General features: G+C 33.3%; 1 protein-coding gene across 8 annotated transcripts in view; it reads right to left on the minus strand.

Moving 5' to 3' along the window:
* Positions 1 to 15,657, minus strand: part of Rbp6 (RNA-binding protein 6) — a 384,381-nt gene that overhangs the window by 180,618 nt on the left and 188,106 nt on the right. The window lies entirely within an intron of this gene.

A 15,657-nucleotide genomic window follows, 5' to 3' on the forward strand; every position in this document is an offset into this window, starting at 1 on the left:
ATTGTATATGTTGTATATTGTTGGACAAAATTGGTTAGAAGCTAGAGCAAACTTATCAAACTCGATATATCAAAACTACTCATCCTAAGCAAAAAACAGCTAATTTAATGTTAGGAAAAGTAAAATTCAGGCAATTTCTTGGTTGAGGTCCTTAAAAAAATATAAAATCTTATAAAATTATTAAAAATTTGAACAAATTCGTCAAATTTCAATCGAAATATCATAAACTACTCATCTTAGGCAAAAAGCAATTTGAGCACAATCTTACAGCAATTGTATGTTAGAAGCAGTAATTTTTTTATACGCTGTTTAGTTCATTTAAAAAAAATAAAATTTGTATAAAACTAAACAAAATAGGTTAGTTTGGATCATCATGTCAAACTGTGATCGCTCCTTAAACAACAACACGTTAATAAAAACGTCTAAAATTGAATAAAATCGACATATACCGGCCAATCTATCATCCATATATGAAAAACTACCCATCTAAGGCACAAAGCAATGATTCTTATTCCTTCTACAATTTTACGGTAAAACCAAAATAAAATTTGAATGATTTCTATGCTCAAGTATTTAAAATACCACTAACAAAAATATAAGTATAACATTGGATAAAAGTAATTTGAAAAAATCTCTCAAACTTATAAACTGATCGATAACTTAAAAACTAGACGTTGTAGTCAAAAAGCAATTACAGATTCTTAATCTTAGGACAATTTTACGTTAGGTGAAGTTACATTTAGATAAACCCCCGAGTTCTGTTCTTTTGTCAAAATAATAAATATTGTTAAATAAAATTTGACAAAATTGGTAAACTTATCCAACTTTGATCAAATTATCATATACTACTCATCTTAAGCAAACAAAATTGTAGAACTGAGCAATTCTATCTACGTTAGTAAAAATTATCTTTGAGCAGTTTCTTACCTCTTTTTTTGGAGAATTTAATTTGTATAAAACTAAACAAAACTGAACTGAACAAACTTATAAACATTAACTCCAAAACTACTCATCATTGGCAAAAGCAATTACACAAAAACAACTTTTTTCAATGCGACTTTGGACTATTTGTGAAAATAAACAAAAAACTGATGAAGCAAGATTATCTTTTCGAGGCCTTTTAGTGTGTTAATGCACCCTTTGATATTTTTTCCCTTCCCTGATTACCGGTTTGTGACAAATCTTTGGTCGTAACATGAACGGGCACGTTCGTTGGCTTTCTGAAAAACTTCCGGATCATTTGCTTCGTGTTCATGTTGTTCTCGTCTGTAATTGTGGAGAAGTTGTGGGAAATGCCGTCCGATTAGGATTTCAGCAATGAAAAGAAGCGAACGGGAAGAGCTGCAAAGTGCAAAGTCTATTGACCTAGATGGTGGGAAACGGTCATGACGAAGTGAGGCGTCGTTGGGTAGGTGGTCTCCAGACGGTAGTTTGAAATAATGAATCTCGTACCTAGCACACAAACACATGATATTTCTTCGCATAGATGCAAACAATCGGGGAATAAACGCCTCACTGATAGAGCGCACACATCGGAAAGAAACCGAATGCAGTCATGAATTTCATAAATCTCTGTATTTTAAACCTGAGTCACGCTATCAACTTTGTGAATTTCCATACCGCATGCCATGAGCCCCGTCAATTTTATTTATTGGAATTTTTATTACAAAGTCCGACAATAAAACGGAGCAGTTAAAAATGTGCATAAAACTCATGATTCGGTATGCGCTTTTAATGTCGCCTTGATCTAGGACAGGTGATTAGTTTTAGCGTCCTGGAAACGCTTTAATGGGGTGCGGCTCCATCTTGTTACATCCAAGCGATGTAAGAGCAGATAAAAAGCAATAAACAGACGGATTAAAACGGACATTTTCTATTAAAAATTTAAAATAGTGGGAGACTGGGAAATGCATACATAATGGAAACTGTTTTATACATGCGCCACGGCACAAAAAGCCAACTGCGAGACGATCTCACTTGATGCAATTGATTCCTTTTTTGTGCAAGTCCACACACGTCCGTACGTAGAGGTAATTTGTACTTAATCAGAGAAAGAATACATTAAAATGTCATTAGTGCGGAGTTTTACGAGCTGAGATTGTGGATTCGTGATACAAGAAGGCGGTTTTTATTCCGACCGGAAACTGTTTGCCGATTTCCGTTGTTTTCTTATTGCAGCTTACTTCATAACTCACAGTCAACTTTCTTATTGATTAATAACGACATATTTACATCGCTGAAATGTTCCATCATTTTATATTAAACTGGATTTCAGTTTCTGGAGAAACACGATTTATCAACGAAAGGAAGAACCGTTTCCTTTTCGATTTGTTTGTGTACGAAAACCTCTCCCATCTAAATTACTCAACCAATTCAATTTAGAACATTTTAATTAGAAAGGCGCAAAAAATTCACAACCATATTCGACTGGATAATTGCAACTCGAATCTAAAAATGTGTATTCTGTAAGAGAAAATTAAACTGTAAAATGGTATAATTATGACACGATTTTTATAAGACGCATTTTGTCGTATGCACGAAAATGTCCTACAAAAGAGATATCATACAGTATTTTTTCTACTTTGCACTTTTTGTACCAAAAAAATTAATTTCAAAATTTAGGGAATTGTGTGGCAGTTGACAACATTTGCGCACAGACAGTGAAATGCAATTAATAATTTAGACTGTCATTAGTTTATTCGTACAAATGTATTCTGAAAGTGTCCAAGTCGTTTTGCAATACTTTTGTGGTAAATACGTGGAATTTGAAAATTAGCCGAAGGATAATGAGATCTCAAATTACTTACTTACACTGGCTTTTGAAGTTATATTTGTACATTACTCGAAAGGTGTTTGAAAAGGCTGATAGACAAGCCTCTAAAGGTTCGTATTTGATTAATTTGATTAAATTATGCACTTGAAACAGGTACCAATTGACACTGACAGTTCTATCAAATAATTGTCAAAAAACTAGGCTGTCAACATTATCCAACTAAATTACCCTGGTTTTTAGTGTAATTATTATAACACTCCGTTGGATACGCAAATCGCGTATCGTAATGACGTCAATATGAAACCGAAGTAGAAAAATATTATTTTCGAAACACAATAAAGATATACAGGGCGATTCTTTTAATTTAAATCACGGATATGCCAGAAAATATAAGACAAGTTTTAGTGTACCTACTTTTTCTTAGTGGGTTGTTTTAAAAAATTAAAAATATAAAGGTAAAAGGTTCCAAAAATGATATCGAAATTCAGTGTAAGTCTATCAGAAGTGACCATTACAGTGCTATTTCTTTATCCAAAATTTACTTGCAAATAGTCCAGCCAGTTCCAGACAATTGAAACCTTCAGAACAAAGCGTTCAATTTTTCCTAATCGCCTCATACGGCTGCATCTTAATGCTCTGCATTATTTTATTACCACAGCAGTCATAGAATTGAATTCTAGTGATGATTATTCGCTCGGGGTTAAACCGCATACACGCATGTCGAGTTCATCACTGAAATTGCAGGGTTTCAGCAATCTGTCTCTTTAAATTTATAGCCGAGCAGTAATTTCGCTGATTTATATGCTGCTTAAAGTAGCAACAGAGTGCAGCGTGATTTAATTTAACGACGAATAAGTTTATTACGATTTTTGCATGTTAAATGCATTGAAGAAAAAGCGTACGATGTGTGCGCGATATAATTTCCGTTATAGGCTGGTGTGTCTTGAACGAGTCGTGCCAACTGTGCCGTGGAGTTTTACATTTCTGAAAACGCAATAAAAACTTGTCGGCGAGTATTTTGAAGTTTCGTCGACGTACAATGCGAGTGTTGAGCATGTTGTTAAACTCGAGATAAATAATTCATAAATAAAATTTCGAATCTCATTCTTCCAGCAAAGTTACAAGCAGTAGCGGCTCGCTAGGTGAAGGGTGAAGTGTAACCGAAATATTTCTGTGGATAGTAGAATTCAGAAGATCACTATTCAAATTTCAGATTTAGTGCAACTTGAGTTGGAGTGACTACTGAAGACTGTAATTAAATTAATAATAGTAATGATCTAAAAAACAACATACAGTACAGATTTTATATAATACATAATAAATGACAGAAGAAAGAAAAAAATAAAGTAATCTTGAGAAAGAAAAATTAATAACAAAGATAACGATAAACTCTAACAGATAAATTATTCAGTATTCGTTTTCAAAAATTCCTTAATGAAGTTAGGTTGTTAAAAAATTAAATATGCTATTAAAGACTTTAACAGAATCAAAAGATCTAAGCTATAGAGAATAGAGATCTAGGAAAGAATCTTAGGTAATAAAATTGTGTTGCGTTAAGAAGACTAATGGAGCAGTATGGGAATAGTGTCGTTAATGAAATTTATTCCTAAAGTCATTGGGTTTAGAATTTAGGCGAAATGCTAGATGGTACTTGTACCACTTCAGAAATACATTAATAGACGTAATCAATTTTTTTTGAGCCGAAGATAAATCTGCAACTATTATTTTGAATTTTTTGGAACCTATAAGTATATCCTATAAGTATGTCGTATTTTTATCAACATCTAAACAAGGATAATAAATTATAAAGCAGTAATAAAGAAAAGTAGTTTTTTACTAGTTTAGTACTTTACTAGTAAGTTTTTTTACTAGTTTTTTTCTCAATTTGAAATTTAAGATATGATAACTATAATATAAAACTTTCAAAAAGATAATTTTTTTGATAATACAGATAATGACAAATTATATCAGTGTGCCTCAGAATTTTTTGCTATTAAGTAAATCTTCGACGCTAATTTCAAAACGACCAACAGCTACTTCATTAGCTCTAATTTTCGAGATATATAAAATTCATAATAGCTTATAATTATTTAGAAGAATTCACATAGCTTTTTTCGTGATTTACTAATCTGTTGTCTCAGGTTTTTTTGTTGTTAAATAACCATTGGACAGATTTTTTCTACCTGCTCTAGTTTTTGAGATGTTGGTAAGTTACTTTTCATAAGCTCTAACATGGTACTGATGGACAATTTTGGATGTCAGATTTTTAAAATCTACACTTCAACAGTATATCAACTGTTAAATTTGCGGCAACAGACATAAAGTGAAATTTTGTAAACCAATGTTCACCTTATCAATGGTATATTCTAGCCTTTTGTTTTTTTTAGTAACGTTTCATTTAGTATTATTAACATACCTAAATTACTACTAATGTTATATTCTTCAAAATGTTTTTAAAACCTTTAGGTGAGAATATAAAATTAAACAGTTATTTTCATTGAGCTTTAAGTTAATACTGATTCAATATTTAGCTATTCTCTTTAAATCATTGCTTATTTCATTACATATAGTATCAAAGTTCATATTTGGAACTGAAGTGACAAACTGCATGAGTTCAACGGCAAGAGCTTCATAGTCTGAATATTTTGTAATGGACAATGTGTATTTACACTATAAATTAAAAAAGGAGTGGGTCCAAAACTGAGCCCTGGGGCATGCTAAAGTTATGTGTCCTAAATAACATTTTTGCTTGTTCGTTACAACTTGTTCATGCCGATCTTATAGGTAGCGAGAGAACAATAAAACATCATTTTCATCAAACCCACAGACAATTAACCTTTTGCAAAAAAAATGTGATCTAATGAGTCAAAAGCAAAATATAATGAAGCTAGTACAATGCTTGATAGTTCTTCATTAGCAGATTTGGTAACAGGATCTACCAAATGGGCTATGTTGGTATACCATCAGATGTACTGTTCCCTGGACGAAAGACTGACTAGTTGTCAGGCAAAATGTTTTCTGAAGTTACAAATTGAAATTTTGTTTAATTTTTCAAAGACCTTTGGTTGAATTGGTAGTTACAAAATGGGTCTTAAATTTTTTTTAGACAAAGGTTGAATTAGTGATGCATTTTTTCAGTCGTCCAGGTAATAACTTTACTCAGTACTCAATACGAATATAAACAAAACTTCAACATTTAAGAGATATGGCCACTTGCATTAAGTTATAACACTTATAACTTATAACTGAGAAATTATCTCAGAGTCATTCTGTTTGACAAAACGTAAAGAAACATTGCTGACAATAAAAGTAAAACATGACTGAGAGAGTAAACACAACTTTGGCAGAAACTGAGGGTTAAGAAATCAGAGGAAGAAGAAATCAAGGAAAATCCGAGAAAATCAGAAAAAAAGAAAATTTGGGGTTCAAAATTTTGGTTGCGCCTCGACAGAAACGCAAAAAACCCTTTTTATCAAATTCTACTATCTACAGAAGGGTGAGTTTTTGCATGAAAATGGGGTACTTTTCGACACGTTGGGTGACTTTTGGGCCTGTTCTCTCCACGAGCCGCTACTGAAGGTAGTCGAATCCAATTTCGTGAAGAAGAGAGTGAGCGGTGTGTGGACGCAGCTTCAGTTCCGGTCACATATATAACAATATTAAAGTTTGAAAGGTCGACGGGGGTCTTGTCAAGCACGATGGCGGGCGGGCAAGGGGCACACCAAGACGACAGAAGACAAGCCTGCAATAACAGCCTACTCCATATGTAACGCTCATGTATATTCACGGGGAGAACAAAGCCCCGAGTAAACAATGATAGCGAACGCGCGTCTCAGACGGAGCGCTATCTGGCGGACCCAGCGAGAACATTACCATAATCGGATAAAGCTTTCGCAATCATTATGACGGCGATTAGGACGCGACAAGATACCCTGTACAATGGTCATTGTGCCCCGCTGATGATTACCCCACGCCCTCCAACGAGGCATCGCCAATTAAAAATTTAGATAATCCTCTACAAGAAAATATTTTTGTATTATAGATGCCTATAAAAGCTTAGGTGGCAGTTAAGTGCGGAAATTGTCCAGAATTATTGTTTGTTTCAGTATATCTTTTAAATTCCAGAAATCAGGAAGATGTGCGTAAAAACAATTTCTTATTGTTCGTAGTGGTAATCGTGAAAGCACTTATCACCTATCACTAAGGTTTAACTTTTTTCTACCATCCATTGTCCATACCAATTGTTTATAGTGAATATTCGTTTAGTAGGTTCTTGAGAGTACTCTTTGCTTGTAAAATAAGTACTGTTTTTTGTTAAATACACCTTAAAACTTAAAACTCTTGAAAGCGCAAGCGTCAAGAAATTTACAGTTTACTCTAACAATTTCCATATTAGTTTCATCAATTCTATAGTCCTTTTCAAAATTCATCAAAAATGTGTGTTGATTCTAAATTACATCTCGTGTAAGGTTTTTGTGTAATATATTTTTTCTAGAGGTCCTACTATATCTTCCCGGATTCCCAAGAAAATTTTTGAGAATTGTCCTGGAGTTATAAGTAAATAAACTGATAAAATAAGTAAATTCAAAACTTATCAAAATTTTACTCACAGCTCATGTAATTGTTAAAAATTAACAACGCAAATGAACCAGTCACATTTATTCAATTTGGTCACGTGATCAGTTAATCACGCATTTAATTGCGAATTAAATTAATGACGATTCTATAAACCTTTACTTTTTTATATACTTTTGAAATGTTTTCAAACCTTGCATTAATCAAGAAAAAAATAACAAGCGTGTGAATAAAAAAGTGTTGAAATGTACTAATGTTTTTCCTATAAATATCAAACACAAAAAATGTGTTGTTAGTTCTAATTACTAAAATTTCTAAAAAAGTTACTTTCCGTCTACCTCTTTTTCATAAATAAATTTAATATTTTGAAAACAATTATTGCTTAAAAGTTTGGAAAACTCCTCTAAAATACATTTTTTAAAATCAAAAATAATGAAAAAATCAACCACATAGATACTTTCGCCAAACTCTATAAAAATATTCGAACTAATGATGTTCTAAGTTCTTTTCAACTAATGTAAAGGTTAGCTAAGATGGATTACAATAAAATACCCATAGTAGTACCTTTTTGCTCGAAAACATTTCTAGAAAATTAAAAAAAATTTTTCCTTGATACAAAATTCTGTCTACTAAACATATTCGTTAATAACTTACAGATCAAAATTGTTTTGAAACAACAGGTCTTTTAACGAGACTTCAGTTTGAGAAATTGGAAAAAGGAAACCCAATGGTACACCAAACAAAGCTAACAATTTTTATTTTACTTACGAGTATTCTTGTACATTTTAAAGAATATGCAACTGAAAAACTACACTGCTGAAGTGATTATGTCATTAGATGCTTTGGTTAATCATTTTGAAGTTGGAATGCTGAAACAAATGAACTTTCCCGATTTGCGAATTTTTAGAACACAGTAATGTTTAGGGACAATTGATTAAAAACATGCAATTTTCTTTTAAATTCAAAAGCAATAAGTTTGTTACGAACAAATTATGAAAGTGTTTCTTTGGCACAAAATATCCGTAAATGTTTTTTTTTGTAAATGTTACTTAAAGTAGTTGACTCGCTTAAAAAATACTTTTGCATAATAACAAGTTAATGTTGGTTCAGTCGCCAAGTCAAATACACGGATCTGCAGTTTAGCACCAAATTATTTGCTCCTCCATCCGAATTCCTCCGTGACAATAGTGCGTATTGGAGAATGTTGGGAGTACTTCCGAATGCACTGGATTACTACGGGCTTGGCATTCTTTGAATGCATGGAATCATCCATTTACGTTAACCACCTACTGGATTATGCCGTTTGTTAACTCAACTGCATCACCGAGATTTCAGAAAACCATCCAAATTTTCATTTTACCAAATTTGTATTTCACTACTTCACCCACAGCGACTGACTCACAGTATCATAATATTAGGAAAATGGGTTTTGCTGTAATCCTGGGTGTGAGTTATGTCATCGTCCACTTTAAGTTATGTTCCGAAGGCGTCTGTCGGAAGGCAATTGCTCGCACACTTCAGTTTAATTTCTGGTTTGGCCGGAGGCAACTCCGGTATTCCTGTCTGCCGCCACATCAGGAAAGGTTTTATATTTGCTTTGTCTTGGCGTGTGTGTATCGTCAATCGTCGTCCGAGGCACTGCCCCTTTCACGGTTAATGAAACACACCTGTGTCGACGGACTTTTCACCTCCTGTATTTTTTTAAAAATAATGCTGTCGCCGCTAATTGTATGAGCTGTTTTTAAAGGCAACAAACGCCCGCGTCGTCTACTAACAATATTTTACTGGCTTTTAATTTACGAAGGTGCAGCGTTTTTAACGGCGAGTGCTCGAGGTTTTCAGAAAATTTAAAATAAATACGCATTCTATTCATATCATCACGGTAATGCCGATTTCCTTGTTTAAAATTTTAATAAAAAATGTCAAAAAAGAAATATTAGATTTTTAGCTTTGCCCGCTTTGGCCTTAATAAATCAGTTGCAATTTGCAATGAATTAATGGTTTCGTGCGTTTTAAGGGTGTGGGGACAAACGCTGACGTTCGTCATCATTTGTGTCAATTCAGGTTGTGTGCAATGCGGATGTATTAATAATTGTTCCGAAATTCCGGGGATTCTCCGGTTTTATGTTATAGGGGTCGGTCGTGTAATAACCCATCATCCACGTGTAGACCAGAGAGCGAACCTAAACCCAAGTAATTACATAGTGTTATTGCTGGTGGCCAGATTCCTAGTTGCAACATTACCTAGTGTTCATATTTCCACGACACCTGCGGCGGACCTCCGCTCCGCTCTCGACTCACCCTTTCTATATTAAAGTCTGGGAGTACACCGGCACGATCCGACTATTTACTCAGTGCCGGGGCCAGAGGACGAAGAATACAAATATTGAAGATATTACGGCACGTTTCGAGCACATATAAATGTTTAGCTCTCAAGACGCAGATTTGTTGCCTCATCAGAAATGATGAACCAGACAAAAGACCACTTTACACTGAGCGGACCGCAAATGCGTGTAAACGCAATTATTACCCGCAAACACGCTTATTTACACCGAATGGAATGGGGCCGGAATTTTACATTCGCCGGAAAATTAGCCGTGAAACTTTACACGCCACTGTGGATTTAATCAAGGCTAAGCGTGTAAATTTGCAGATTGGTTTGAGAAAAACGGAGCGATCAGTGATCCTTTTTCTAAACGCACCAACAACTAATTCGCAAAAGCGAAAAAACAATTCACTCTTTTAATTCCAAACTCGATTTGCTGCCTCCAGATTTATTTGGACAATAAACTATGAATGCAGCAGGATCGGCCTAAAATATTTGGCGCCCCTTAGCTATAAAACGCCTCTCCGTAAGGAAAATTCAACGTATGATCTATTTTTTAAATGCTAGTAAACAAATCTTGAAAAATCTAGAGACAAAGACACAAAACACTAATAAATTCGATCATTTTTCGGAAAATCAAGAGGTTGAAAAAAATGTCATGGGAAGACCACATATATTTTTTTTAAATTTTATTATACAGAGTGAGTCAATAGTAGTTTATTTCTGATTTTTTTTATTATGCAACCAATAATACCGATTCCAGCTGACCAGGTCGGTATTCCTTAAAAAAATTCAAAATTAATACACAATTACATCGTTCTGAGTATTGTCAAGTCTGCTTTGATATTTTGTTTTAATTTCATTATGGACTATTATTATTTAAAAAATAAAAAAGCAATGTAGATTCAATTAATGTATTTAAAAATTAAATAAGTGAGAAGTGCAATTAGTATCTTTGGTTGCATCTTAGGACATGTCAGAAATAATCCACTATTGAATCACCCTGTAGAAAAAGTGGTTATACCAGAATTGTTTGTAGAGTCTAGAAAATAGTAATTCTAAAGAAGCATCTGGAGAAGAATTTATACAACAATAAGTTTGTAAAATAATCCAAAGAAGAGTCTAGGTTTCAGATCTACAAAAAACTTTTACAAAGAATCAGAAAGAAACGTACGGAAAAGAGAAAAGTAGAGAAACAATGCTAAAAATTCGGGAAAAATTCTAAACGAAACTAGAGAAGAATTTTGTAACGACACATAGTGATAGACTACAATGACATAGAGAATAGAAAATGTAAAAAAAGTGTTTATAAAATGTGTTTAACTTGTAGCTAGAAACATTTCGATAATTTACAAAATCTAAAGATACTCTGATAAATAAAGTAAAAATGTCCATTTCAGATCTAGAAACGTCTTCAGAAAAATCAGAAAAGGATATTATGACAACCCTACAGAAGAGTACAGACATAATTCTGTAGAAGACATGTTTATAAAAAACTTGTAGTCTAGAAAATAATAATTATATTGTTGCAACATTTACTTTGTACACCATAAAATTTTATTATGATTACCCAAACCGAAGGCCCTTCAAGATAATTACTCAGGCACGCTTATTGTGTAATTTATTGCAGAGAGGCAAACCGACCGATATCGTAAATATTTTTGGGCCACCACATTCATCTGTTGTAAAATTTTATGGTGTACAAACTCCATAAAGTAGCATCTTGTAAAGGGTTTATAGAAGAATAGATTAATAAAATAATCCAAAGAAAAGTCAAGATTTTAGATCTACAAAAAGTTTTAGAAAAGAATTAGAGAAAAAATTTAAGAAAAATTACGAGAAGAGTAGAGAACCAATGCTAAAGAACAATCTAGAAAATTTCTGGAATATTTTGAAACGACACAGTACAATCTAAGAGAGAATTATAGAAATGTTTGAGTATCTTTTGTTTCAGTTTTTTTGTTGTTGTTATTTTTTGTTTCTAAACTCGATTCTTATTTAAACGTAAAGAATTATAGTGATTTTTACCAAACTAGCATGGTGATTTTGATTGAGTCTGAGATGAGGTCGAAATTTTGTCCGAAAGCGCAGCTTTGGGCGTCCCAACAATTATTCAGTTAGTTCGGCCTAACAGAGCGGAAACAATGAAATTAACTGCAATTGGTAATTGTGTTAGCGATCGTCAGAAATGTAATGAAAACGGCGCCGTGTAACGCAGGTAGCGATTAACGAGTCGTGATTGTGTTTGGTTTTTCTCTTTTTCGCTCTCGTATATGTTATTGTAGCGTGTCAGAGAGCCCTTTTAAAATTGGACCGTTCCATCAAAGTCCGCTACATACTGTGTCCGATTTATATTAACTTTGTTCGTGAAGTCCGATCGCGAGGCCATTCAATGCCGGAACTCTCCGTGTAACGACTCCATTGCACCGCCAATTTAACGGATTGCTTAGGAAGCAATTGCCAGCCAGGATAGGAGGAGGGCTTTTGCACGATTCCTGACCTTCTCAGGAACCGTCATATTGTTGGGCCGATCCCCTCTTCAAAGCTTTTATTAGCTCGATACACGCTTTTCCAATTCGCAACAATTTTAATTAAATGGTGGAAAAACGCCTCATTTCGGAAAAATATTCCAGGCATTTGTCAAACGGGTGAATCACAATACCGAAACCGTCAATAAATAACTCGGAACGAGCCGGAGCTGTTGTTATAAGCAGGAGGATTAGGAATGTCAAAACAAATCTGCTCCAGCTCGGGTTTCCCAATTAATCAGGTCAGAGGTTGGCAAACAAGAGATATACAATAGTTTGACGATGCTTACTTGTATGGAGTTGTTTAAATTTACGATCCAGTTTTGACACTCGCGATTTAGAACCAGCAATTTTCAAACGATCATTTTGCTAGCAATTTATCACAGCTCAGTTTGTCTTGTTTTTGAGCTATTTCTCATCCTCTTTGCATGAAAGCTACATTTCTGAAACGGAAGCTGCAATTCTTATTCACACGAAAATATTTTTTAATGTTATAGTCACAAATGATTCGCTATTTCCTTGTTTTTTCAGAAAAATGTAAATCTGAAATTTTGGACTACTGGCTATAGGACTGTTTTTTTTGGGAAGGAAAAAAAATGCGGGAGTAAAAGTTGTTGGCTCTGGCGAGTTAAAATTAAGTTGTCATTTTGTTAAAATTTAGAAAAACGTTAAAAGTAAGGTGGCCAACTTTAACATATTCAAAATCATTAATTAACAATAATAATAACAATAAAACCAAGTGTAAAATAATGACAAAAAAGAAGCATAAAGCAATGTTTATTGGTTGTCGATATTAAAACTACTTCTGCAAAACATTTTTTTTTATTTTTACATTTTTTTTAAATCAATCCAAACAAAATTAAAATTTAATTTGTTTATTGTGACTTATGTTCAACTGAAATTTTCAAGCAATCAAAAGATCCTGAGTTATGTATAGTGTTTCTGGTCAAGACCTTTCTTTTTCGAAACAAGAATTCTTAGGAAATCTGGCCCTATTCGAGACCAAAAAAAGTGTCGAAAAATCAACAGTTTTTCTCGTTATCTGAAAACTTAGGGAACTTTAATCTTTGTTTAATTAACAATTTTAGTTTTAGAAATTTTTCTAAAATTCGAGAATTGCGGAAAATTTCAAGTCGAGTAAAATTAAAAAATCCTAGTTAGGTAGATTCATTCTCTTTTCGTGGTAACTTAAAGAGAGACATTCAAATCAAATTGGCGACTCGAGAGGAACTTATTTCAGAAATTATTTAATTATTTTTCAGGATTGATTATTTTAATTTTTTGATTCCAGTTCATTTAGCTTTTTAAGAATGTATTTCTGCACTCATTTAGAAATGACGCTGAAGTTCTGCGAATTTTATAATAATTTATTCTGTTCTGTGGAAAAGGAAAGTATACATTGAATTTTCTGTCTTTATGTTAAGATTCACTGAAATGCATAACAAATAATAAAATTAAAACAAGAAAACATAAAACACTAGAACTAAAAACTCTATAAAAGGAAACCGATACACACCAAAAAAAATTTAAGAAATATCAGAAAATATCATCACCTCTGCAATGGCAACAACCCAAACAACAATCGAACTTTAATCATAAACTGGAAAATATAACACGTAAAAATTTTATTTGGGTATAGATTTTTTAATTTTTTTTAATGTTCTTTCATTCAATTATAAACTTTTAATTCTCTTTATATTCTCCAAATTCTCTCTTAGATTCTATCCTTCATAATTTCAAAATTTTTCTCTAGTAGCGTTTAGAATTCTTACAGAATAATTTTTAACATTGTGTCTGTACTCGTCTCTACATTTTTCTTAAGATTCTTTTCTGAAGCTGTCTGTAGGTCCGAAATTATTTACAGATTCTTCTCTAGTACCCTTTGAAATCCCTATTTTGTAGACTTAAATCAAAATTATTTTATAAGCAATTCTTCATTCTCCTAATTCTCATTTAGATTCCAATCTGCGTCTTTAAAAGATTCTTCTACACTTTCGTTCAAAGTTTTTTTAACTTCATAGCATTGTTTCTGTACTCTTCTCTAGATTTCCTTAAGATTCATCTCTAATTTTTTTCTTAAATCGTCTGTAGATCTGAAATCTAGACTCTTCTCTAAATTATTCTCAAAAATCCATAGTAGTTTACAAATTCTTCTCTAGATTCTTCTTTGAAATTTTTATGTAAACTGTATTGAAAATAGTTCTATAAACGCTTGTTCTACATACTTCAAACTAATTTTTAGATTTGATTCGGCTCTTTTTAAGACGATATTATGGTTTCGTTCTAGTTTTAAGAATGAATTATTTTCTCACAGTATCTAAGTATTTGAAAATTGATATTAGAATTCACCATGTTTTCGAATAATCTTAAAGGAGGAGTCGCCAAAATAGCGAAAAATTCACCAAGTTGCCAACACTGGTCACGAAGAATGACTTGTACAATATCCCTCTGTCGCCACAAATGACATCAAATTCACCGAGCTCAAATCTGATTACGACAGAATGAACCTATAGTTTGAGGTCTGCTCGTTGTTATATCAAATGTGGCCGATTGTGTTGCCTCCAGTATAACCGAAACCAATAACAAATGAGAATTGAAGCCGTTTTAATTATTCTCATTAGCAACTTGCACATAACATCGACAACACCGTGATATAGCCGTTTTAGCCCGACCGAGTTAAATAATTAAGCAAACGAGATTCGTTTGAAGCGTTTTGTACAAAATATTAAATGCATATTTGCGGTGCATTTTAAAGGTAATGAATGCGCCCAGAATGAACATTAAATACTACAATAAATTCACCAAATTGCCTCATCGATGTTTAACTCGTTTCCAAATGATCTGGACCGATTTTATTGAACCACAATTATTTTTGGATAACACTAAACCCAAACGCTGAATCGAAAACGGGCCGTAAAGGCACAAAATTGCGGAAATTTATCGACGCAAAACGATTGTCTCTCTAGCATCAATTGGCACAAAATTGTGGCAAAGCAAAGATCATGAATGCATTAGCGTGAAAGATCGTTCGAAGTTTTGAAACAAGTTTTATATGGCGGTCGTAAATTTGATAGCTGTAGCTTATAGTAAAACAATTCAACACAAGACAAGTTGCTGACTCAAGTCGAAAGCCTCCGTTAAAAGCTCGTCTGCTAAGGCATGCAGTCTAATCCTGGTAAAAACATGGAAAATCCTTAGATTTGAATATCATTAAAGGACGATCTCATCGTGTGTCTCTTGATGTAGTTCTAGTGCTAAATAATGAAAGACACAAAACACTACGAGTTAGGCAACTAAAACTAGCAACACTAACATCTAGAGCGAGCGTTGCATGAGCTCTACATCAAAGTGATTTAGTGTGAGACCATTGCAGGAAAAGGCCTTTGTAACCGTTTTATCCAATCGGTTCGATAAATCCTAAAATAAATTTACTTACGACAAAAGGCTCGTCGAGT

This window comes from Tribolium castaneum, chromosome 2 (genome assembly GCF_031307605.1).
Source record: "Tribolium castaneum strain GA2 chromosome 2, icTriCast1.1, whole genome shotgun sequence".
NCBI classification, from domain to species: Eukaryota; Metazoa; Arthropoda; class Insecta; order Coleoptera; family Tenebrionidae; genus Tribolium; species Tribolium castaneum.